Here is a 25,031-nt window from a genome sequence, read left to right on the forward strand (position 1 = left end):
GACACTTGACCCAGGTGATACACAATCAGGTAGTTAGCAACTAGAAGCACTAGTGTACCTTCTGAGTGGCTGTTCTGTATCTCCCACCCCTGCTTACACACTCTGATTCTTGTCTTTAGTCTTTCAGACGCGCTTCCATGCCCATCCCATTTCCCTATTAGGAGACATTTAACAAAGCCTCAGCAGCCAAATGTTGCTATTCAGAAAACATACAGATCATGTTACCTTACAGTTTCACATTGGCTCCTAGAGACGGATGGATCCCATCTGGGCTCGCTCACTTGGTGTTTTTTCGAAGGACCACTTGCTTCATGGGTAGTAGAACACCTTAGATTCTGATTAAGTGAATGATTTTGTGTGTGTGTGTGTGTGTGTGTGTGTGATAACCTCTGTCCCTATCATAGTGTCTATAGTGTCTAGAATTTTTCATTCTGTTTAAATAGCTGACAATACATAGATGTAGTCTGAGACTTACTCTATGTCCCTGTCTCTCAGGTGCTCAAGAAAGCCAAGGTTACCTTGGGAACGTGACTCTTGAGCAATTACTTAACACATTTGTCTTCTGAAATTGGTTTTCAAAACCATATTATTTTAAGTGGGAAAAAAAAATTGAAAAAATAAAGATTGAAGCAGTCATTTACTTTTTTGGTAGAAAAGTACTAATTCCATGTTTTACCGTTTCTGTTTTATGGCCAGTAAAGGCCTCAGTTGAGTAGCACAGGACTGAGATGAGATTCACTTACGAGAACCCAGAACAATCAGTTGATGGTCATTGGATCTAGACCTGTGCTGAACTGTTTATACCTCCCTTTGGGGTTTTGCTTTTGGACTTTTTGCTATCACGTTGTTTATATCACCTAAAATGTTAATAAGATGGCCTCTAGTTGGCAAAAAAAAAAAAAAAACCCATTGTTGCTATTTTTATATCTGGAATCAAAATCCAGTACACTTAAGTGGGCATGAGTTTTTTTTTAAGCACGTTGATTTTGTGTGTGTGTCTGTGCAGAATGGGGCGGTTGCCATGGCATCTCTGTGCATGATTTCTGTGAAGGTAGTGCTGATTGAATCTATAAAAAGATGAGCACAGAAAAATATGTTTATAGAAGCCATTTTCTGATGAAATTGTTAAAGTGATGCCAATCCGTGTATGTGTTGTGTTTTGTTTCGGTCCACATTCCATTATTACATGTTTCTTAAAATGGTACATTTTTAGATTACTGGGTGGTTGGTTGAATCTGTTACTGATGACTTATTAAATCATGATGGTCATGGGTGTGAGCTGAGACTGGAAGGGAGTTATTTACACAGTTCAGTTTACATGTATTCTTAGCTTTTATGCACATGCTATGTCTCTGAAAAGGTGGGTTTCATCGAATTTTTAGAAATTAAATGAGACATCTGGCTATCTAAAACAAATCTATTATAATTTCATACATGAAGGTGTTTTTTGTTTTTGTTTTTGTTTTTTTTTGTTTTTTTTTTTTTTTTTTGCAGGGTAAAGCTAATAATCACTTTGCCTGTCCCCCATCATGAGTCTGAATGACAGGCTGAATTACTTTAAGTTTAGTTTTTTGAAAGTCAGAGATTCGACAGAAATCTGTTACTACCTATGGGACCTTCGGAACATCATTCCTTCACTCTGAACCTCAATTTCTTCTGCTCTAAAACTGAGGGGGTTGGCTAGGAAAAGTCTAGATTCCCTTCAGCTGTGAAATATGATTGTGCATGCATGCATACATGTGCATATGTATGTGCACAAACATATATTGTTACACATCAGATTTGCTTAAAGGGAGGGACCTTTTTTGAAAAGAGCTGGTAGTTCACATTATGTCTATTTCAGCGTAACACAGTTTGTTGAAATTAAGAGAATGGTATTTGGTTTCCATCTCTATTCACAGATTTGTTACGAATTTTAGGGTAAGACACAGTAGAAAGAAAGTTGACATTGAAGTCAGGCAAAATGGATCTGAAACTGAGCTCTGCTACTGATGACTGGAGTATGTGGGACAGACTTGATTTTGAATTTAGATAAAATTTCAGTGCCACGTTAGAAATGATGGCGTATGCTACACACGTTTTCTCTCAGATGAATTGTATAGACTAGAAAATTTGAGAAAGATTTTCAGAAAACAGGATGGATTCACGATGGGGGGTATTCTCAGATACTTGGAACATATATTGAGACTTAGTAATTTATGAATCAAACGTTTTAGCTCCACTAGAAGGGAAACAGTTTTGATCACACAGAAGTGAGCAGGTCAGAAGTTCATCGGAGCATTTACATGTATGTTGAAATAATGCTTGTTGTCTTAAGATTGGGTTCCTGAGAAGCAGACTTGATGAAGGAGGACTGTGCAGGGAAATTTTACTTGGGTGTGCCCTGGAGTGATATACCTGTAAGAAGCAGGAATTGAAGAAGACAGGATGGGACAGAGAGGATCTGACCTGCTCTGTGGATGCAGCTGAGTTCTTAGCTGGTCCTGCAGGTTCTGGAGCTGGGTTGGCCCTTTAGATTTGTCTCAAGTTGAGAAAAAAGGGTTGAGTTTTTATAGTGTGTCATCAACCTGTCATTGACTACGGGTCAGCCTCTGGGAGGCAGTTCCCTGGAGCTGAGAGCAATAACCCAATGAGGAGTGCAGCTGTGAGCCTGCAGCCACCAGTTTTTTCAGCAGCTGGGGATGAGTGCATTGGCCCTGAGGGGGTTCCAGGAGGAGCGAACAGTATCCATTAGGCTTAAGCATGTCCATACTAAGCAAAACTGTATTTTATTAAATGCTTCTTAGAAATGAGTTTTCTTATTAAAGTAAGTTGGGCAAAAGCATGTTCTCCTAGAGAACCATATACCATGTTATCATATTAAAAGTTCTGTTAAGACCTATCCCCCCAAAATTCGTACAACTGTTCCTCATCTTATTTTACCACCAAATAAAAATTTGCAGAATTAGACTCTATAAAACATTCTTTGAAAAATGTGAATTTATAAATAAATTACTATGGTGCTGGCTTTTTAATAGCGTCAATACTTAGAAAATATTTTGTCATTTAAGTATTAAATATTACACACACGGGCATGCACATGTGTATTTAACATTCTGTCTCTTTGTATCATTCTACCATTTCGTTTCATGAGTTGGATGACTTGGGCTAGTGGAAAAACGACCACCAATCTAAATAAAGTTCAGATTAGCTTTATTCTGTAAGACCTACTCTATCCATTCATACATTCTTTTGTTTACTTTACTATCCATTTATTCAAACAACATTTACGGTGTGTCTGAAAGGCTTCTCTGGAAGCTAGAATATAAACTTCAGGAGAGCAAGATGTTCTTCTAAACGCTAACCACTTGCACTCTCAGTGTCAAGCACAGTGTTTGGCACCACACCAATACTTGTGCAAGGAGTGAAGGCCGAGTGAAAGTAGTTGGCACCGTGCTGGGTACTGGAACACGAAGAGAACACAGATCGTGGTTCCTGCACCGCGGAGGCTCATGTCTCGTGGGAACCTTTGTAACAGTGAAAGATTCAGGATGGAACTTACTATGTAAGTGATTTACAAAAGATTATGTGTGGTAATTCAGAAGAGCGCACACAGATAAAATATGTAGTAGGCAATTCCCTTCTCATGCATAGATAATACTCGAGGCCTTAGAATGATAATCCTTGGATGCTGCTGCTTTGAAACCCTGTGTTAGGGCTGCTAGGATAGGGCATTGTAGGATGGGAGGGGACGTGGGGTGGGTGGTAGAAATTGGCAGTAGGGATGGGAAAGTGACAAAGTCATATGTCTAATGCTGACCTACAGTCTTTCTAATTCTTTGAGCAAGTAGTTAAATGTGCTGAGAGAACTTAGGGAGAGTGAATTATAAGATTTGGAACTGAGCCTAAACCATAAGTTGATAATGGAATTCTTACTATATTTTTCCAACCCTCTGGCCAAGCCATGCCAGCACGTCCCCCGGCACAGTGTCTTCCCAAACTGTTGATCTCATCTTCTCTTCGGCTCTTCTTAGAGAGAGATCTCCCTGCCCAGTTCTGGTAAACTCCTCAAAGCCAACAGGATCTTGGCTTTGGGTTGTCAGCAGCCGACACATTCAAAAACAGAGGACTTAAAGGAATGAACACCTGTAGTATGGTCAACCAGGAAATACTCAAAGGTAAACATGAGATGATTGTTTGGCAATAGATCTTTGTATATGAAGAAGTGAAATGAAATAATGGTGATGCTGTTTGGTCTAATCCAGTGCTGTTCACGCGCTCTTAGGTGGAAATTTATGCGCTAGGTTAGAATCTATGTTGGAGGTCTCTTTTGCTCTTTCTGCTTTTTACTAGATCAGGCTGTCTTCTTCAGGCTATTTGATGGTATCTGTCTGTCTCTGATTCATAGGAATATTCGTGAATATTGAATAAGTAAATTTGAAAATGGGAAGTAAAACATCAGTTCTGTGTCTTTCAGCTTAATTTTTTGCTTTTTATACTGTCTCAGTATATTGAAAAAAATTTTTTCTGACTTGTAAAATTTCTGATTTTTTGTCCTCTTTATTTTTTACTTGTTTGTACTTTTTTCAGTAATAAAGCTACATCTACTCCATTGTGATGGCTTCTTTCTCTAAAACAGACTTGAAATTGAGCCTCACAGAATTGAAATTGGACAACACAGTTGACTACTTCTTGACTCCAACTCTCAAACCTCCTGATAGAACTTTTGAAATCAGTAAAGATTACTCTGAAGCTCAACGTTTCCACACATTTGAATGCACGTAAAAATTCAGTTTCAGGATGAAGTAGTTAAGCATTCTTCATAATAGAAGTGAATGATAAATAGAATATAGAATGGAAGTCAAAGAAATCGTGTTGCCTAGTACAAATAAAAATATTTGGCTAACCCAGCTGTGTTCAACACAACATCACTTAAGACTTGGGATGAGAATTTACTGAAGCTTTTCCCTGTGTGCTTTCTTAGTTCCGTTAGTTAGTGAATAGCTAAATCTGAAAAGCTGACACCCTAATTTTCCCTCTGGCTGTCCCTGTAATCTTCTGTCTTTAAACAAGCTCCAACTTAAAAAATAATTCAGCAAAACAGGACTTCTGCAGCCATTTAAAATAAATCTAGACACCCAATTTTTCTTCTCCGTGTTGGATATCATTTTGCTCCAGTAAGTCTCTGGAAATGACAGTTGTCAGCAGGCATCCGTCCTACACTGGCCCTCGTTCATCTCCCACTGCAAACGGAGTTCCAAGTTCCTGTCTGCCCTCTTCCTCCAATCCTGTTCCTCCATATATCTTTTCCTGGGTCATAACAGAAGGAAAAATGAACAAAGATGATTCAGTATCTTCTTTCTCTCTTCTACTTATGACTAAAGAACTAAGTACCCTCTGATCAGAGAAACATTGCTCACCTGACAAAGTGGAATTTCTAAACACTTTTCTCAGAGTGTCTAACTTGATCATATTACCTCCTTTCCTAGTCAATAACTAATTAAAACTGTGAGGCTGATTGTTGAAATAGTAGATGCCCTGCCATTTTAAAACATCTTGAAAACTGATGATCAGCTACCTTTTCCTGAAACAAACATAATAATTCACAATGTACTTTTAACCGACAGAACAATTCATTAACGATAGTGGGAGATTTTTTATTTTTTACAGACCCATAATCATGTATCTTTAAATACATTTGTAAGGGAATGGAGTGGGGAGGGTAGAGAGAAACTCTTATCTATCATTTAAACATATCTCAAGTTTTGTCTAATCATGTGATATTGAATAAACACAACACTGTGAATAAAAGACTGAAAACAGTTCTGCTCAGTCTGAAGATGGTCCACAGGGCAGAGCCAGAGCTTTGGTGCTGCCACCGACTTTCCTTTTCCTGTGAGGCAACCAGTACAGATCAAAAGCGTGGACTTTGAGACCCATCGGCCTTGGTTCAGGTACTGGCTCTGCTGCTTTTTAGCTGTGTGACCTTGGGCAAATTACTTAGTCTCTCTGTGCCTCTTATGAACAGTGGGGATACTCAAAGCACCCACCTCACAGAGTTGTGAGCTCTACATGTGCTAATACACACAATGCACTGTAAACCATGCTCGGCATGTGCTAAATCCTCTGTACGTGCCCCTCTAACTACCCTCAGGCTTGATTTTAAAATGCAGCAACACTCTATTAGGCGATGGAAACCTGTAATTAAAATCTAGTAAGTCAGGTTTAAACTTTACCCAATATTAATTGTTTTCCTTCTGTTAATACTGACATTTCGTAGCTTGATTTTCTTCCTTGCAATTTAGGACAGAAGTACCTCCTGCTCTGCAGTGCCAGGCAAGGAGAAGTAACTTCCCCCAGTGCCCCCATTTCCTCCTGTCTGTACTTAAGATGAGACTTAGTTTAAGCTGATGCCTCTCAAGGGAGTCTCGGGCTGCAGCTGAGACTCAGTTGTTATTTACAGGATGACCTAGGTTGGTTCTTAGTCCACGTGGATTTGAAGAGCCTGGGAAGTCTAGATCTGCTTTCATAAAAGAAAAACAGTGGGTGCCAGCTCAGAGTCACTGTAAGGATGCTTTCCCATTCCCTTTCTCTCACTGTATTCCTTCAGTGCTCAATCGATCGCTAAAGCTAGGTCACATGGTTTATATCTGGAGGTTTTGCCTAAGATTTTCAAACGAATCAGGTGCTGAAAGTCAGCACTGAAAATGTCTTGCCCATGACGTAGATTTAGACAAGCCCAATATAAGTAGACTGTTTCTGAGCTCTTAAAGGTGATGAGGGTGGTGATAATGATGAAGACAATGATGACAGGGATGACAGTAATAATACCAGTAGGTACCATGGATTGGCTAGACAGCAGACGAGGTGTTTAAACACGTTGAATGATTTAGTCCTCACAACGACCCTATATGGCATTATCCCAATTTTATAAACAAAGAAAAATTAAAGAGGCTAGTGGCTTTCACCAGGTGATACAACCAGTGGATGTTCACCAGCCTCCATTGCGCAGGCTTCTCGGCCAAACAGCGTCACTTTGTCACCCATCTACTAGCCCCTTACGAATTTCTGCTTAGAAATGCCTTCATCTCTCTCAAAATTGAGATACCTCATCGTCTCCTTTATGTGTCTTTCTTTACTGCTTGCTAGTAAATTCATGTCTCTATAAATTGCCTCTGTTGACTCCCAGGTATTAGGTTATTTGATCCTGCTATTCTAATTTATGCCCTTTCAGGATGCAGCCACAGAAGAAAAAAGACCTTGCGAAGCTCATGCATTTCCAGATGAGTTTATAAATAGAAGCAGCATCATCCAGTCTCTGGAAATAGAGAGACACCAGGAGGGAGGCCGTTTTCAGGCATCTCTTGCCTTGACCAGGTCACTTCTTATTGTCGTCTTCATTGACGAGTGAAGGTAATTGATTCCCTCTGTCTGTTGAAGGTTTACTGGGTGCTGTTTGCTACCCAAAGAAGCAGCAGAATTCTGTTAGCCTCTGCCCATTCATCTCCTTTTAGTAGCAAGATAAAGCCACACAAGCAGTTTGGAAAAAGACAGTGGAATGAATTTAGCCCAGTTTTATTTGGTTCAACAAACATAAGCAAATGATTATCAGGCTTTAAGCGTGAAATACTATAGAGCACATTTATAGCTTTGGGTCATATTTAACTCAACAGCAGTGATAATAGAAACTCAGTGCAGTCTTACACTGAGTCATGCAATAAGGGGCGTAACTTTGTATGTAAGATGTGCACTTAAAAACCAGCAATCATTAAGTCCCAACTACTTTTTTAAAAAGTCAAAACAAGACATTTACTAATAACATTTCCTGGCTTCTCATCCATCTGCAACTTGTGTAGTGCATATTCTTGTACCCTCTTCCACTCTGGACTTATTCGTTGGGGATTCATGTGAGACAGATAACCGAATTTTCAGAGTCTTCGGACTGTTAGGCACTTGACCTCAGACATTATAATTAATGGGACCATGGCAGCAGAGAAAACAAGAGCTTTAGTGATAAATGGACATGGGTTGGAATCCTAGTCCATGTCTTACTATTTCCTCATCTCTGAAAAATAGACATAAGAACATAAGAATCCCAACCTTTTGTGGTTATTGTAAGGCTTGAGTGAGACGGGATGTGTAATAGCTTAGACTGGTGTCTATATATATATATGTCTATATATATATAGACACACACACACACATATATATTACACCGGGTTTGTGTATATATGTGTGTTTGAGTGTGTGTATGTGTGTGTGTGGGTGTATATATATATATATATATATAGCGCTCAATGAAGGTGTCATCTTTCATTTACCCATCACTGCCCATCTGTCCTAGTTCTAAACAAGACCTGAATGTCATAGTCATATGAGAATATAGGTTCCAAAGTTGGAGTCCAGACTTCAAGTTCCTTGTCCACTGCTTACTAACTTTTTCAATCTACAGCAAATGTTTATATCTTTTGAATCTCCAATTTTTTATCTGTAAACTACAATCATAATGGCACCTGTCCTCTAGAGTTGTTTTACATGAGGTAATGCATATAAAATGTCTAACACATACACACTTAATATATGTTTGATATTAACATTATTAATGCACAAGATGTCATTCAAAATGGTCCAGTCTTATAATAATAAGTAATGGCCTCTCATGTGACAAGTACAGTTCTAAGAACTTGACTTTGCATTAAACCATACAGTTCCTGTAGTAACTTGATGAGGTAGGTATTGTTATTTATAAACGTGCCCATTTTCAAGTTGAAAAAAAAATGAGGCCCAAAGAGAATAATTTTCCCAAAGGCTCATAACTAGGAAGTGATAGAACTGGGATTTGAATTCTGGGTGTTAAGTTTCAGGGTCTATATTCTCAGTCATTTGCTCTATCTTATCTGCCTCACACGTTATTTAAAAACAGCTCAGTGAGATAAAAGAAGATGTGGTGTATATATTCACAACAGAACACTACTCAGCCATGAAAAAGAATAAAATAATACCGTCTGCAGCAATGTGGACAGACCTGGAGATCATCATTCTAAGTGAAGTAAGCCAGAAAGAAAAAGAAAAATGCCATATATTGCTTGTATACTGAAACTAAAAATGAACTTATCTACAAAACAGAAACAGACTCACAGACTTAGAGAATAAGCTTATGATTACTGGGGGGTAAAGGGATAAATTGGAAATTCAAAAATTGATCCTCTTGGATAGTGATGGAAATGTTAGCTATCTTGATTGTGGTAGTGGTTTTGTAGGTATATACATCTATCAAAATGCATCAAATTGTACATTTGAAATATGTGTAGTTTACCATACAGGAACCATACTAAAATAAAGGTGTTAAAAAAAAAAGGTATTAAAAATGTTTCGGACATGAGGAAAAAAAAACCCGGGTCAGTGAGGTAGGTAGGCAGGCAATGTACCATTGTTTCTGATTTTGTAAAGAAGAAACCCAGGGTCCAAAGGGTCAGACTTGGTGAAGTTGCTTCTCTCAATCCATGAAACAAAGAGTCCAGCCTTCCTTCACAGTTTGCAAAAACCTCTAAGGATTCCTGACCACCTATTTTCTGTGCATTTGGGGAAGAATGGGAAAGAAATTGCCTTGAAGTCTCATGTCTTATTTTAAAAATTCAGCTAGTTTAACATTTTACTCCATAATGTAACTGTTGGTTTGAATATAAAAATTATATTTACAGTTTCTTCATGCTTGAATGTAATGAATACTCCGGGAAGATGTGTCATGTTTTTCCTATGGATTTTGTGTCTACCAGTTCAAGAACTTGGCCTTAAATATAATGAGAGCAATGCTAAATCATAAAACTTCTTGGGCGTCAGTAAGACCCTATATAACTTAATATCAGCATTTTGGACTTCTTTTTTTCTTAATGCTGTAAAGATGTCACCTAATGGTTTACATGAGAGAAGAGCCAAGATAAGCACATTCTCCTGGCAGCCGTCCTGGTGAACAAACAGCTCTTGCACTGGACTCTTGAACCCATACATTGATCGCTGAGAAAAACAATTATTAGCACAATTGGAGTCATTGCTCAAGGCCTCGCTTACAGTGACTTAAAGTAGCCCCAGACTGGTGAGCACATCCTGCCATCATGCTGGACACTGCTTCTTTCCCCCTGGACACTCTAGTGATGCCAGATAATTGTGGTTCTTCGAGTGCTGTACACTTCTTCCCGCCTCCCACCTTTGCACACGCTGTCCCCTTGCCTTGGAATATCTTTGCCACATTCAGGATCCAGCGTACATTAATATAGACTCTTTAACCTCCAAATGTTGAATACATTCAAGTGATTCCTAACGGAGATGAGAATGATGGTGCTGATTGAATAAGTCACTATGACAAATGTTTATTGACTGTTGAGTGTCAAATATTATACAGGGGATGTTATCCACATTATAGAACCAGAACCTATAAGCTTTAAATTCAAATTAATAACTATTCAGTATATCTTGTAAACCAATGACTTCATTAGGTGTTGGGAATACAAACACGAGCAAGATGTTTTCTCTGACTGAAAAACCTCACAGCTTGTCGGGGGAGCCAAACATACAAACAAAAAACCCACGTTAAAATGTGTTGAGTGATGATATCAGATAAGGGCATGATAAGTCCTCGATGGGGCAGAGTGGAGGAAGGGTCTAAGAAAACTGTATCATAGATGGATATAAGGACTGGGCCACCGAGGAAGAAGGATGGGTTTGCCACGCAAAAATGTCGAGGAGGACATCCCAGAGGGGGAAAAACAGCCCGGGTATCTTGCAGTTCAGGGCAGGGCCAAGGAAGGGATTTTGTATCAGGAACTAGATTAAGGGGGAAAGAGCACAAGTTAGGACTTTCGGTTTGGGGATTATGCGTCCGTATCTGTGATCAACAGGCAGTGCTGCCCCATCTGCAAGATTAGACACTGGACCACAGTGAGTGGAGCTCAGCTGCTGTGAATATTCACATCTGTCAGGCTTACTCGTCCGCTGTGCAAGAGGCAAATTCTGCTCCCCTTACGATTCCAAGTCTTGCATTTCTGGCTGTTAGTGGCAGAACCTCCACTGTATTTATAACCATAGCTACAGGGGATATAATTGTGACAGAGGATGTAATATATTGTTTTTAGCTTTCCATCCTATCCAGTACAGGGTGAGAAGGACATAAAAGGAGGTGGAAATGGATGCTAAGACTCAATACATACTATGTCACTCACAGAATATACAAAATCTCTCTACACAGAGGAAGTGTCTTCCGTGCTTCAGGCACAAAAGACTGGGGATATTAAGATGAATGACATGTGGGCCCTGCCTTCAGGCTGTTCCCTTTGTCAACATAAGAAAAGATGGTTTGAAAGAACATTGTGCTAAGTTAGGGTAGAAAAGTAAAAGCTTTCTTTACAGAGAATAATTCAAACAAAGAAACTGGGGTGGGGGTCATTTGGAGAATTTACCATTCTGTCACCACAGCACCAACAAAAACCTTTCTTCATCTCTTAGCATCAGAGATCCAAACACATCTCTAGTCCGTAAAGCTCTAGGTCTTTAAAAGCAAAAGTATTCGAAAGTGTAATCAATAAGAACTTAGTACATTTTGAACTGAATTTGAACTGAACGCATCAGCTACTTACAGAGAAATGCTGTTTCGTGCCAGGAAGCCTGTTTGGCAGATAGTAACATTGCAAGTAGTGAGAAAACATAAGTCACCTTGAGAGCTGATTGAATATAATCCATGATTAATGGCAAATTTGTGGTCCCTTTAATGACCATAGCTAAATCAAACCAAATTGAACCATAAATTTGTATGCTCTCTGAAATTGGGTCATGGAAAAGTAAGCTTTATGAAGAAGAAAAATCAATTTTGTAATATTACTGTGATCAGATTCATAACTCACAGTTTGGCATTTTTTATTTGAGGAGTTTTGACTACCCTTTTTACATATTGACATGTATTTAATTAAGATGGCAAAGTTGTGTATAGATGTAATCCCAAAGGGCTTTCGTCAACAGCCATACATTTTCTTTTGGTTGATTTTATTTCAGCCACATGCACTAAAATCAGCATGGGTTCAATCACTTAAGAGTAGAGATGCTTTAATTATCATTTTAATGAAAGAAATGAGGAAATGGACTAGCTTAGTTCTCAGTACTGAGGCCTAGTTGAAACTGGTTGAATGGTTTCAGGTCTTCTAGAAGTTTGATGGCGTCTCATGTTTCCATCAGGATTAAACTAAACAAAATGGTAATCACGTTTTGAAAAGTATGCAATTGACATATTGACCCGAGGCCTTATTATCTGCATGGGTAGTGTCTCTGAGGCTGTGGTGTCAATTTCTAGCTGAAATTTAGGAATAGACAAAAATGACCCTTTATAGCCATTTCAGAAAAGAAAAAAAAAGTGGGGACGGTAGATGTGGGGAGAGAGAAGTTTGCAGCCATTGCACCCCTCTGCTGCATGGTTTGATTTCCCCCAAGAGCAGTTGGAATATGCCTGTTCTCACAACTCCCACCTATACCCTAAAATGCTTTCTAGTGACTCCCATGGGCACAGGCAGCAGAGAAAAAGGCCAGATGATCTATCAGTTCTCTTCTAGATTCAGAGGCTGAGTGGAGTCAGCAAAAGAACTGGGGCTTTGAGAGCAGACTGGAAACAAGGAGGTGGGAGCCTGGGTGGGTGAGGGCAGCACACCCAAGTTGTAGACATTCTCCACCTGTCATTGTGGTGAATGGTAGAGAGAAAAACTTACTGCTGTTCAGCCAAACATGATACCAGTTACTGACATTTGACTGAAATCTTAAATAAGTTTGTGGTTAACTTAGGACCACTGTAACTGAAGCTGGTTCAGTAGAGAGAGGAGCACTGGATTGTAACATATCTTTGAAGCAGCAAGGATAATTATTATATGTCATAGAGAAAAGAGTCTTCTGCTTTCTGAGCTAAATCATCGCTCCCCCCTCCCCCGATGAGGGCACGCTCTGGTTGCCACTGTCTCCCTGCTCGTTCTATCTAAAAGACACCAGCGTTCACCAAACTGCTCAACATCCCCAAACTGGAGTTGTTCTTCACACTTCTCTTCTGACCCTCTTCATCCCTTATTTCAGCAATCCCTCAGAGTCTACCTTCAACGTGTATCATGGACCCTATCCTTTTGTTCCACCATTACCACCCTCATCCTAGTCCGTGGACTACTGGTTTTGTCAGTGGGCTCCATCAGTGGGCTTTTCTCTGCTCTCTCTTGCCATGAAACCAAAATTTAAATAATATTTCTCCCTGACTCAGAACCCACCAGAGGTTTTTAGTCTCAAGTAAAGTAAAATCATAGGCTTTGCACACCTCTGGGCTTCCAGGGACTTGCCCCACTTATCTCTTCAGTGCCAGCTCCTACTGCAGTCTCCCTGATACTGACTCCTTCCCCGTTCGTTGAGCGTGACCAGGATGCTCCCCACTCGGAGCCCTTACACTTGATTGTCCCTCTTCCTGGAGTGTAGTTCCCCCAGAAATGTCAAGTCATTCATATCTCTGCTCAAAAATCATCTCCTCAGAGAAGCCTTCCCTGATCTCCTATTTAGTGACCCCCACAACACTCACGATTACTTCCTTACTCTGCTTTTATTAAACCTTATGGCACATAGGTAACTGACTTGACACCATAGCTTTTTTCTTTAATTTAGCACTTTTGCTTATCACTTATAAGCTGCTTCACAGGGGTAAAGACTTCATCTTCACTACCTATAACAGTATGTGTCACACGTTAAGTAATAAATGTTTATTGAATAAAGAAATGTACAACTTTTAACTAAAAATGGAGCCTGTTGCACTACTGTATGTTAACTGCCCAAATTCTCATAAGCAATCAAGTTTCAGAACCATGTCTTAGGTAATAAAGCAAGAAGGGCAATGTATTACATAATCTACCAGCATAATTGAATCATCCCGGTTGTTCCAGTTATACTGAAAAGGCTCCTCTGTGTTTTGACCTCACCAGGGAGGCTTACAATAGCTAGTTTATGTTCATGAAGACACAGAATCTTATCCTCACATAGTCATGCTTTGATCTACTTTGAGCTATTTAGAAATTAAGTATTATCTTGTATGTTTTCCATAGTTGTCTTTTATTTTTCCCAACTCCAAATATTAGAGATTCTCTAATTTCAGGTCCAATCTGGACTACAGGATTAAATCTTTCCTTTTTTACTTCTTGAAGTAGTACCTTAAGAGTTCATTCTGTTGCAGACAGCTTAAAATAGAGTTACACAGAAGATCACAGTGGCAATCAACTTGAAAACGGTTCTAACCACGGCATAAAGGGAAGAGCGCAGTTCAGAGGAAAACTACCAGAACATAGAAGAGAATTTACTTTCTACAGAGATACATTTTTAGGAACTTCTCTAGCAGGTTCGGGGGATCTGACTGCCTGGCAAAATCCATCACCCCACAGCAAAATTAATCATTCCTAGAGGCAGAAGAGAAAGATAACTTGAATATGGTGATTTTAAGATTCCAAGCATCTTTTCTTTATTTTTTTTTTTTTCCTTAAAAATTATTTTCACTTTGTATTTAGGCAGTAAAGACCAGCGCCAACATTTTAATGCAGTGTTGGTGGGAGGAAGTTAAACCGGAAGACCTGGATTTGAAGAATTTGCTTTCTACCTAAAGCTACATGACCTGAAGTAAACTATTCAATGTGGTGGGTGGAGACTCTTGTTTATCACTGTGTCTGTTTGTCCCTCCCTCCTGGGCACACGGCCCATAGGAGCTTATTACAAATGGCCACATGACCGAAGTGTTTGTATGGGTTTCCTAGGACTGGTGTAGCAAAGCGCCAAGAGCAGGGGACTCAAGCAACAGAAACGCATTTTCTTGCTGTGCTGGAGTCTAGAAGTCCAAGATCAAGGTGTTGGCAGGGCTGGTTTCTTAGAAGGCCTCTCTCCTTGGCTGGAAGATGACCATCTTCTCCTTCCTGTGTCTTTACATCATCTTCCTTCTGTGTGTCTCTCTGTCGAAATTTCCTCTTAAAGGTTGGTCACTCATATTGGATTAGGGCCCATCCTGATGACTTTGTTTTGATTTAAAGTCACATTCTGAGGTATTGAGGTTAGGACCTCAACAAATGGATTTTGGAAGGGACACAGTTCAGCCCATAATGCTCACTAGTGGCAAGCAGAAGTGACGGTGTGTGACTTGCATCTCATCTGCTTAAAAGATGTTTGCCCTAGACTTGCCTTTTCTATTCCCTTCACTGCCTAGAAGCAGCAATGAGTGAAATCACCTTGAAGGCCATATGTTGGGTGCCCAGTCATGGGAATTGCTGAGATGTCTTCCTCAGATAGGAGCCTTCATTCTCACCTTGTAATGTGCTTGGAAAGAGAAATAGACTTGACTTTGTTAGTGACACCCGACTTATGTCTGTTTGATAAAGTAACTCATTGTTCACTAAAAACATATTTTTGTCTGAGCCCAACTTTTCTCATCTCAAAAATGGGATTAAGGAACTTGCTCAGACTGTTGTGATAAAAAAATAACATCTCTGTGTAAATGTGCCCAACACAACAATGAAGCTAAAACTATAATGGGAATGATTTTCTGCATTCTACTTGGAGAAAAGCCCTATTGTGTTAATGATGTAAAATTGCATTATAAATTAAAAATCGTCATTCAAATTTAAGAATTTATTGTTATTAACCCCTAAATCACTATACTCATTACGGAATTTAATGACAGGCTTCAAAAGGTCTTTAACAGCAGAATTTTTAGTACATGTGGTTCTCTTCTTCAGAGAGTCCATAGTCTTCATAGGATTTTCAGATGTATTTTTGATTCATCAGTGTTAAGAACCACTGAATTAAAGAACCTTATCAGGCTGGGTAAAATCAGGATCTCTGAGGGTTTAGCTCAAAGGTGGTGCCAACAGATAATACAGCCCTAGAGGATCAGAATGGAAGGACCACCACTGGAGAGCGCTGATAGGAACCCAGGGAAGCCTCACATACTCATTAGGATCCAAGAGAGATGTTAGAGAAAGAGGTGGGTGGAGATGGAGGGATGGATAGATTCTGGGGGAAGCTGCTGTAATTTTCCATCTTTGCCTCAGAGTTTGCTGTCCTACTGGCTTTGATCCCCTCAATCTGGCCTCCGCTCATTTATGTGCTGGATATTATCAAAAAGATGCTATGAAAGGAATCTAGAGATTTTCTAGTTCAACATCCCCTCGTGCAGGCAATAAAGCTGGGACCGTGGAAGAAAAGGGAAATGTTGTGGCCAGGATCACACAGCTGGTCAGCATAACCAGGCTGGAATCTGGCTCCGCTGTGCTCTGTCCAGCAAACTACATCAATTACAATGTCATTCCCACAGTAGTTAACAGTCCCTGGGGTGAGTGGGGGGAGAATTTCCCACCAATAGGAGACAGCACGGCTCTACCACCTGCTTTCTCCTCCTCCACCTTCTCCTTTTCTGTTTTTATCAAAGTTAAACATGTTTAGAATTTGAAGAGTCAACTAGTGCTACAAGATTGGTTATAAACAACAGCCATTCCCTACCCTCCTGTACTTCATTTCTCTGTGATAGAAACCACTTCCTCTTTTAGCTGATTATTTTGGTATTGTCATTCAGTGCTCTTAGGAGCATATTAAATTACTTTTTTTTTTAAGTTTTGTTGACTTTCCACTTTGAAAGATGAAGTTTCAGCACTCTTTTCCTCCTTACTGCCCTCACCACACATCTTCCTTTTCCTTTTCCCTATCTTTCCAATACCCAGACTTGGAATTTTGGTTCTAGCAATATTCAAAAAATGCATTATTATGACTAGAGGTGCATAAGAGCATGGAATATGGAGCCAAATGCCTGTGTTAAAAGTCCACCTTTATCACTCAACCAGCTGTGTGACCTTGGACAAATGTCCAAGTTCTATGTGCTTGAGTTGCCTCACCCATAACATGGGAAAATGCTAGTACCCACCTCACAAACTTGGTATGAAGATTAAATGATTTAACACATAAAATTTTTAGAATCATGAGTGCAGTTGACAGTATTGTGTAAATAATTTTTTCAGAGCTGAGCCATGTAATATATGATTACTTTTCCTTTTCTGCAGAGTGTTTCCCCTGTATTAATGCTTGTCTTCTTTTTTCATGTGAGTAATTTAACCCCACATTGTCAAAGTTGTCTGATTCTTCCCTCTTGGCATTTAGATGCATCTCATAGTCTATTGATTTCATCATCCTTAAGAAATCTTTCCTGGGGATTCTGGGACTCCTCCAGTATTTACTGGTCACTTTGCATGTCTGTGTCACACCTGTCATCCTGGGATCGCCTTTCACTTTTGTTCTGGGGATTCTTTTAGCTTCTACCAGTTTCGATCATTCGTTTCCTATATCCGAAGCTTTTCATCTTTCTCTTAGCAAGAGTACATTAAGAGAGAACTTTTTGAAAGCATCCATGTCACAAATGTCTTGATTCTAATCTCACTCTTGATTGATCGTTTGGTTCACTTACATTCTAGGTTGAAAATAATCTCCGCCTAACATTTTGAAGACTTTCCTTAACTGCTTTCAAAGTGCTCCTTTTGAGGAGTCACGGTCTTCTGATTCTGGATTTTGGTTTGTGTGACCTGCTTGTTTTGTCCAGAATCTTGCAGGATCTTCTCTTTTCCCAGGTGTCCCAAAATCTAATGGTGCTGTGCTTGTGCTTTGGTGTTTCTTTTTAATCCGTTTTTTCTGGAAACTAATAGAATATAAACCCAAATATTTCTTTCCGTTCTAGGAAATAATCGTGATGTATGTATGCATATATGTATGTGTTTATTTTGGTAACTTTCTTTCTACATTGTCTTCTCTCTTTCTGGAACTCCAGTTAGTCAGACATGGGAGCACTTAAACTTGTCCTCTAATTTTCTATACTTTTTGGGGGGGTAGGGGTAAAGAGTCTCGCAACTTTATAAATATTATTTATTCAAGCCATCATATTTTAAATTTCCAAGTACTCATTTTGGTCCCTGTTGCTTTTTGTTTCATTAAATTCTGTTCTTGGTGCCTGGTTACAATATTATTAATTTTTTCTCATAAACTGACTGGATTCCACAAAACCACATTCATCAAAATCTTACTTGGAGGGTAGAAGCCTGACTGCCATCATCCCGAGAGGTGATTGGGAGAAACAGAACAAGGAATCTGGCGTCCACTGTGCCCAAGTCCATGCATTCCTCCTGTTTTCATTGTGGTCCCTCCAACTTCATTTTTACCTGATGTCGTCCAGTCCGGGGATATTTTTATTTTGTCATCTCCAAAAAATAAAACTCCAGACTTTGCTAAGGTGGGGGAAGGAAGATGCCTAACAGCCCAGATTAGGGATTGGGAACTGAGGATCTGATAGCTTCAATTTTCTTTTTTTCCACCCCATGACTCACTGCCATGTTTAGGGGTAATTGATACTGCCAGTTCCTGGACCCTTTGGGAACCATTTTGTGACCATTTTTCTTTTTTCCACTTTTCTTTTTCTTATCCATAGAAACTTAGGGGTTAGATGTTTTTTTTTCTTTCTTGTTGTTAGACTGGAGTCTTAGGAGAAAGTAAAGGTGAACTTGAAGCTGCTTCCTGGGGACGAAAAACTAGGGTCATCCTTTGTGGGTAAGCCTACCTGTACAGAGGGGTCAGAATCACCTCTAACTAGCCTTGCCCAGAGGTCAGGCATTCACTGTTTATGTGACTCAGTGAAAGTTTTTCATGTTTTGTTTCCTTGTATATAATAGAGGGCAGTCAATATCTATATATCAGGGAATCTGAGAAAACCAAATGAGGTAGTATGTAAGGTCTTAGCACAGTGTCTGGTACACATTTGGCACTCAACAAGGTCATATGAGGTCATAAAACAATTTTTAAAAGGCAGAGAAAGGTTAGTTCCTCTTCCCTTTTTCTCCTGTACATACAATCCTAAGGACCTATTTCCAAAAACTGCTAAAACTCCCCCTGTAGGATATTCACTTCAGTGTCAGAAAGACTTGTGTTTATACCTGTCTTGTACAGGCTAAGAGTCTCAGTACTTGTAGTGAGGTGAGACTTAGTAACACACAGGCCCAACCTCATAGCTGAACGCCTGGAACTAAGAGTTTATTGTTTGGAACAGACTCCTTCCAATTCCAAGTGGGTTAATAAGAGGCTCGATTAGGAAACAGACTCCCTCCTGGGAAACAGGAGGCTATGAGGCTGCCTGTATTTACATGCCGGTGGAGAGTTTGTATTTTTGTTTTGATTTGTCTAATTAAATTGGAAAGATATTCTTCAGGTGAGGCAGGATTCTGTTTCTTTTCCCCTATTTTGCCTATTGTGGGTGGAGGAATCTTGGTTAGACAACGACAGAGGATTTGAATATCCTTGCCATCTTTCTACATCCAACGAGAAGCCAAGCTTCAAGTTTCAGATCTGTTCTCTGTGAACTTCCCACCTCGCCCTCCTCCAGTCTGAACAATTATCTCTGCCTACCTCCTCATTTGTGGTCTTCCTGCCCCCTCGTGTCTTCTTACCTTGATAAAAAAGATGCTCTTTTCTTCTTCCCACTGGGTGCCTTGGAGTTCCTCCAGTGAATACGTTCATGCAAATATGACAGCAGAGAATATCTTTGTGAATCCAGAGGACTGACCAGGTAGGAGCCAGATCCTCCCTACTCTGTCCTATGTATATTTTATCGACGAACTCAAAGTTTTTGAAACCAAAAATCATATTCATACACATTTATTTTTAAGAATGTTAACTTCTATTTAATCACAACAGTATAATAGGTAAATGGTACCATTAGCCTTTTGCAAACTAAGTCTAGTCGATTGAATTACTGGGCCTAGTTCTCCTCTCCCCATGGTATGGTGGTAGAAGTATGGTACATTCATACACTTCCTTGGCTTCATGGTGGGTGCAAAGTGTTTCCCCAAACTTTGACTTTGGGCTTGGCCACAGGAATATTAGCGGATGTGTATAATCAGGATTTGAAAACCTGCTACACAGTTGTCTTACCCTCCTGGGCTTCTGCTACTGCCACGAGAAGAAGATATTGCAGGAAGCTCTCCGTTTATCCCCAGCTCAGTCACTCTGGTTGACCTGCAGACTCCCAGACTGACGCGAAACCAGCTCAGCCAACTTTGAGAGGCGTAAGTGAGGAAAAAATGTTGTTGTAAGTTTTTGAGTTTTGTGAGAGTTTGATATGCACCTTTATTGAAAACATTGCAGACTAAAGCTAATAAACTTCTACAGTAGTATATATTTTCAGCTGCTAATATGGCAGATAATGTGAATTTATCTCTCAAAAGCTCTCTGTGTTACATGTGCCCAAAGTACTGTGGAGTTCCCTGTCATTGTTATTGAATGATGACACTGTTGAATGACTTTTTTATTTTATGTCTTCTTTTTCTGCTGATCTCTAAGTTCTGTGAAGTCAGCGGTTATGTCTGATTTATTTCTTATTACACCCCAATGACTCTCGTGATACCGAACACATAGAAAGGACTCAATTAATATTAATCAAATGAATGAAAAAAAGAATGAATAAATAAAAACTAGATGGACAGACTCCCAAAATGCAGGAAAGCTATGTATTCCCCCATCAGAAAAATGAACATAAGAATGTACATAAAAACTGGCACATAATAGGGACGAGCACGTAAGATGTTACTATTGCTCAGATTTCTTGCGCTGAATCTTCAGAACTCATAATCAAGATAATGTGGAAGCATTTCAGACCCCAGAGGTTGAAAAGCCCCTAATTTTTGCTGTGGTATTTTAGGAATGGATGTCTATATACATTGGCAAGTCTCAGTAATTTTCCAGGGGACAGGTTATTTGGCCAGATGAGTCATTTTCCCGGTCATGCTGTGTATCCTTCTGTGTGTTGTTTTATCTTTTACTCACCAAGGAGGCTAAGGGATAGAGCAGGAACAAAAGGAAAAGGACTCAAAGGTCAGTTTTCTGAGACCCAGAAGGAGGGATAAAATAGAACCAGAGAAAGTTAACAATACACACCAGTGGTCGGCACTGGGGATGATGTAATGCATCACATCTGGGGACTGGGAAGCTGTGCGCTGTAGAAGAGAGAAGGGGAACCATCGGGCCCCTCCCTGAGGGTATTCGTGTCTGCACAGAAAGTGGGCAGAATGTTCCCATTCTTAATTTTCAGGCTGTGCCTCTTTGAAGCAGGCTATTCCCAGTCACACCGGGAAAACAAAGGCAGCCCAGCAGACCGGCTGGCTGGATTTACGCTGGGGCTGTTTGTTAGAATTAAATCCATTTAAATTTGGACGGATGAGATTGCATATGTGGTTCCACGGAAATGGAGGGATAACTTTAAGCTCGGGTGGGGTGGGGTTGGGGGTGGGAATTCAAATGGGAGATAATGCACTGCAGGCCAGTGGGTGCTTGCTTTCTGAAATCATCTTTTAAGTACGCAATTTGTGGTGAGTCATTTGCTCTTTCCTTTGTAAGTCTCAAAAGGAACTGGTTGGTGGTTTGCTTTTGACTTCTGTGGTTGAGTCTTATGATTTCTCCACTTTTAGACCATCGATTGTGACTTTCAGGGTAACTTGTGTGAGGTGAACAAAACAGATGGGGCAGAGGCAACAAAGATGGACACACTGAAACAGGAGAGGTGGTCTCTTCCTAATGGTGTAATTTTAGGCAAGATACTTCTTTTCTCCAGGAAATGCCTTTCTCACCCCTTGAGATTATAACCATCATTACATACATACCTTGTTCCTGTTGAGGTGAGTCTTGATACCATAGGTCCATGGGAACCTCGCCATCTACTGAATAGCAGTGACTGAGACATTCAAATTCATTTATAATTTTAAGCTGTTAGCAAGCCAAAAAAAAAAAAAAACAAACCTTTCCCTTTTATCTCAGACACAGAGTGAGAAAATTTATGGAATTGGCTGATGTTCCCAGGTATCCGTAGTTTTCAATGTTGTATTTCATTATGAACAATGGAGTAAAAGCTATATTGAAAACAGCAGCCTTTAATACCTGACACATGCTTCCAACCCAGAAGGTTTATCCACATTTTGTTGAGTTTATAAAACATTCATATTTTATCTCTAGAAAAATTCTCTGAATCTTTTACATAATAATATCTCATTTAAATTCTGTGCCTGACCTTCACATCAGGATAACACATTTTCCATCAGTCAATTTTCCAAGGACTATATTGTAGTATCAGTCAAGAAAAACTAACAATATTTCATGGAAACCTTTTAAAAATACTTCAAATGTATTGTTGCCTTATTGGACAGACTATTGAATATAAGTTAGTCTTCCCTTAATAACAAATCATTATTCGTATGTTCATAATTATCATAATAGGCAATAAGATAGTATGCCTTTTCCCCAGCTTTATTGCTGATTATCTGCTCTATTTTTTTTTTCTTCTTGTGTATACTTTTCTAGCTAATTTCCTATATGTAGGAAAGGTCAGATGGACAAGTTGTTAGAATGGCTTGTAAATTAAGAGTCAATAGGATATGAATTAAAACCCAAGGGACCTTACAGTAGGAAGGAGCTTTAGAATGCTTCTCTTCGTCTGTGAGATGTTTGTTTTTCGCTTCTTGATTTTTCCAAATCATGTTCTTGATGTGTGGCGTTTGCACTGTACAGGCATGTGTGCACTCCTGCGCATATATGTGCATACAAGTGTGTGTGCGCTCGTTTCTGTGCCTGTGTTCAGGGAGCCAGCACGGTACACGGTCATCTTATCATCTAACAGACCCTGACCAAACCCTGACAATAACTGTGACCTTGTGTGACCAGGTTTCTTTTCTCCCTCAGCCGTATTTCCCTCAGTAGTGAGATGGGAACAGGGGTATTCACTTACAGTACCTAGGACACTTTCTGAGGCTGGAGTTGTGAAAATAGTCATTCCTTTCCTTCTCTTCTTTGTAAAAGTATATGGTCTAGTCCTTTCATCCTGTATCTATTACCACGGCTAAAAATATTGAACTTGCTTGCTGTTATCAGTAAAAGTGGCCAAGTGATTTCTTTAATTGTTATTTTCTGCCAGCTTCTTTGTTTGGACTACTTAGTTCAAGAATTACAAATAGATGGTGTATATGCCACTTCCTTTTCTTCCATAACTGGTAACGATTCTCTTTTCCACTGAGCCAAGAGGAAGCCTTAGGATCCTTCTCAGCGCAGGACCAGTTTCCACAGCCAGTCCACCGGAACTGGCACATGGGATGACACCTGAATCCTTGAGCTACTCACTAGAATGATGATTTCCAAAATCATCATCATTTTTACTGGCATAGAAGCAGGTGAATTGAGAAGTAGACAGTAGAGCTTCCCCTAATGCATCAGTGGGTGGTGGCGAGAGGAAACTCGGGATCTGTTTTGGAACAGAAACATTCCATAGCAGAAGGAGCACCGTGAAGGTCTGATGAACATTTCCTGTGACTCCAGTCAGCAGCCTCAGTCAGGATGCCAAGAAAATAAGGTTGCTCAACCCTGGAGCTGGTTCCAAGTCTATCAGTTCTTCTTATCAGCCCTCATTGTGAAAGGCAGTCCGTTGTCATGTTCATCTCACAATTTAGATGTTTGGGTTTTTTTTTTTTTTTTGATTCCATCATTTCAGATATAATACTGTTCATCTTTCTGTCCAATCTAGCAAACATGTATTAAGCACTTACTATGTATCAAGCACGCAGTTCCTTGTCTATTTGTGAGGCTGTCTCAGCAGTCGAGGTGCTGCTATGTGGTGGGGGTGGGGGGACATGCACCTGCTGACACGTTGGCACTGCCCACCCTGGTGGGTTCTGTGGGAGAGGAGGAATGCAGTCTCACGTGCATTAATTCCTGTACGTGCTCATTCTCCCTGGCCCCTGTTGTCTAGTCATGCCACCCTGCATCTATTGTCAAGCTCATTGCTACTTGAAATACTGAACTTGCTTGCTCTTATACTTAAAAATGGTAAAGTGATTTCTTTAGTTATTTTCTGCTGGTTTGTTTAGACTACTTAGTCTAAGAATTGTGAATACATGATGTATATGCTATCTCTTTTTCTCTTTTTAGGGGGGTTAATAGGCATCTAGGTGGTCTGACTTCCTAAAGAGAATGAACTGAAATGTCTAAATCTTAGCTGCTACCAACTTGTGATTTGCGCTAGCTTAAAACAAATCATCTTCATCAGCATCTCCCGCTTTAGAATGTCAGTCAGCCCTGGAGGCTAAACAGACTCTCTTGAATCTGCAATGTGCCCTTGCGAAATGAGTTCTGTAACTCATTCTTTTGGAATAATCTTTAAATTTATTTGGCAAGCCTGTTATTTCCAGGCTGCGAGCTGAGCACTGGGGGTACAGAGGGAAACAAGATCTATGACTGCCTGCACTGCTCACAGTCCAGGGAGATGACCAACATGTAAATAAGTAATTAGCATAAAGTGGAGGCTCCAGGAGGCCATGGCTTTTGAGTTGATATTGGATGGATGAGCAGACACTCCTCATCAGGTAGAGAAATGGGATGAGGGCATTCCAGGAGAAGGAATTTCAGAAGAAAGGAACAGCAAGTCAGTGAGCATCAGAGTGATTCATGAAGTAACAGGGATGTGAGCTATCTGCTGGGTTAGAGCTTGTGGGGTGGGAAGGAGGGAGATGGTAGGAAGATGGAGGAATGAGTCAACATGGGATTGGACCTGAAGTTCAGGTCATGAGAAGCATTGAACCCATGTCAAGGTGTTTAATTTTTAACCATAGGTAAGGAAGCTGCTCAAAAATTGTTATGGGAATGACATAATACTAATGGTCAGCATTTGAGCATATCTGTATCATGTCAGTTAATCATCGGGAAATGACGTTAAGCTGGTCCTTCTATTATCTCCATTTTACAGGTTATAAAACTGACCTGAGCCTTAGAAAGATTAAGTAATTGTTTTAGATTATAAAACTAGTGAATGTCAGAGCCTGGACATGAACAGTTTTGCTTGTGGGCTCTCAACCTATGAAACGGAAGAAGAAAATACTAGAAACAAGACATTTTAAGGGGACATTGCAGTATTTCAGGCAGAAGATGATGACGGCTGGTGCTGGAGC

Source organism: Camelus dromedarius, chromosome 1, assembly GCF_036321535.1.
Source record: "Camelus dromedarius isolate mCamDro1 chromosome 1, mCamDro1.pat, whole genome shotgun sequence".
Lineage (NCBI taxonomy): Eukaryota > Metazoa > Chordata > Mammalia > Artiodactyla > Camelidae > Camelus > Camelus dromedarius.